Below are 2,717 nucleotides of genomic sequence, written 5' to 3' on the forward strand. Positions count from 1 at the left end.
ACTGGGCTAAAATCAAAGTGTCATAGGGCTGCATTCCTTATGGAGGCTTGAGGGGAGAACCCATTTCCTTGCCTTTTCCAGCTTCTAGAGACCACCAGCATTCCTTGGCTCGTGGCCCCTTCCTTCATCTTCAGAGCCAGCGTGACATCACTCCGAACTCTGCTTCCATCCTCACATCTTCTCTGACTCTCCTGCCTCCCTCTTTCACTTATAAGGACCCTTGTGATTACATTGGGTCTACCTGGATAATCTGGAATCCTCTCCCCATCTCAAAATCCTTAGCTTAATCATATTTGCAGCGTCTCCCTTTTGCCATGTAAGATAACATATGGACAGGTTCCAGGCATTAGGACATGGACATCTTTGGAGGGTCATTTTTCTGCCTACTACAGAGGGCAAGTTGGAAATGTGCTCTCAGGCCTCAGAGCACTCTTTGTCCCTCTCTGGCCTCTCCAGCTGTTGCTGATCTCGTTTCTTTCCCCCCTTTTCCCATTTTTCCCCCCCCCTGTCCTCACAGCTTACTTTAAAACAGATATCATCAGCTAGAGGCATGTGCTCCAAATTGCCTAATCCTTAAGAATGGTGGTCCAAGTTAAGGTCCCCTCTGATTATGTCCACTAGAAAGAGCTTGATCAGAGTCTCCATGTGGAGCCTCTAGAATAGCACAGTCCAAGAGAAATAGAATGTGAGCCACAAATGCGAGTCACATATATCATGTCAAATTTCCAGGAATCCTGTTTAAAAAAAAAAGGTTAAAAAGAAATAGATGGAATTAATTTTAATAACACATATATATTTTTTTTAATTAATTAATTTATTAATTTTTGGCTGTGTTGGGTCTTCGTTGCTGTGTGTGGGCTTTCTCTAGTTGCAATGAGCGGGGGCTACTCTTCGTTGCGGTGCGTGGGCTTCTCATTGTCGTGGCTTCTCTTGTTGCGGAGCACGGGCTCTAGGCACGCAGGCTTCAGTAGTTGTGGCACGTGGGCTCAGTAGTTGTGGCTTGCAGGCTCTAGAGCTCAGGCTCAGTAGTTGTGGCGCCCGGGCTTAGTTGCTCCACGGCATGTGGGATCTTCCCAGGCCAGGGCTCGAACCCGTGTCCCTTGCATTGGCAGGCAGATTCTTAACCACTGCGCCACCAGGGAAGCCCACACATATTGTATTTAATACAATGTATTGGACATATGATTTTAGCATGCATTTAATAGAAAAATTATTAATGAGATATTTTATATTGTCTTTGAAGTCTGGTGTGTATTTTATACTTCAGGACATCTCAATTCAGACTAGCCACATTCCAAGTGCTTAATATTGATAATATTATACTGGACGGTGCAGGCCTAGAAGCTAAACTCTGCAAGAGCCCCAGGGCCTAGAACAGTCCCTGGAGCAGTGGGCACTCAGATTTGTGGAATGCAGGAATTAATGGACTGCTCTGTTCAGGTTTAGGCTGTTTTTCAAAAGCCCTGGGCCACTGACTCAAAGAAGGAAGCCTGGTACTTCCCTGGTGGTGCAGTGGTTAAGAATCCGCCTGCCAGTGCAGGGGACATGGGTTCGAGCCCTGGTCCAGGAAGATCCCACATGCTGTGGAGCAACTAAGCCCGTGTGCCACAACTACTGAGCCTGCTCTCTAGAGCCTGCGAGCCACAATTACTGAGCCTCCGAGCCACAACTACCGAAGCCCGCTTGCCCTAGAGCCCACGCACTGCAACCACTGAAGCCCGCATGCCTAGAGCTGGTGCTCTGCAGCAAGAGAAGCCACCGCAGTGAGAAGCCCGCACACCGCAACAAAGAGTAACCCCCTCTCCATGCAACTAGAGAAAGCCCACGTGCAGCAACGAAGACCCAACGCAGCCAAAAAAAAAAAAAAGGAAGCCTAACTGGGGGGGGAGTGGGGGGAGGGGGGAATCCTGTGCATCTAATTTGCATAATCCCTCCCAGGTGTGCTTGCTGTCCAGGCAACTTCCCTCTAGTGATTTCCACTGGGTCAGCTCTTACCCAGGCAACCCTTTTTTATTTATTTTTTGGCTGTGCCACGCAGGATCTCAGTTCCCTGACCAGGGACTGAACACAGGCCATGGCATTGGAAGCCCGTAATCCTAACCACTAGGACATCAGGGAACTCCCTAATCCCAGGCAACCTTGAAAAATGCACCGTTGAGCTGTGCTTAGTCCTGTCTGGAAGGTAAAGGACAGAAAGGGACTCTCCATGGAGCCAATTCCCAGGAGACCTCCAGGGGTGGGTGGGTGAAGAAGAAAGCCCCCAAGCCAGCCCTTTGTGATCTGGTTCTGGTCCCTACTCATCTCCTGCCTTATCACATTGTTCTGGACTGAATCATGCCCTCCCGCCTCAAATCTGTACATTGAAGCCCTGACCCCCAAGGGTGACTGAGTTTGGAGATAGGGTTTTTAGGGAGGTAATTAAGGTTAAATGAGGTTATAAGACTGGGGCCCTAATCCAATAGGACTGGTGTCCTTATTGGAAGAGGAAGAGACATCAAAGGCATGTGCACAAAGAGAAAAGGCCACGTGAGGACACAGTGAGAAGGTGGCTGTCTGCAAGCCAAGGAGAGAGGCCTCAAGAGAAACCAACCCTTCTGGCACCTTGATACTGGACTCCCAACCTCCAGAACTGTGAGAAAATAAATTTCTGTTGTTAAGCCACCCAGTCTGTGCTATTCTGTTACAGCAGCCCCAGCAAACTGACGCCTACCTCATCT

Source organism: Balaenoptera musculus, chromosome 19 (genome assembly GCF_009873245.2).
Source record: "Balaenoptera musculus isolate JJ_BM4_2016_0621 chromosome 19, mBalMus1.pri.v3, whole genome shotgun sequence".
In the NCBI taxonomy this organism is placed as follows: Eukaryota; Metazoa; Chordata; class Mammalia; order Artiodactyla; family Balaenopteridae; genus Balaenoptera; species Balaenoptera musculus.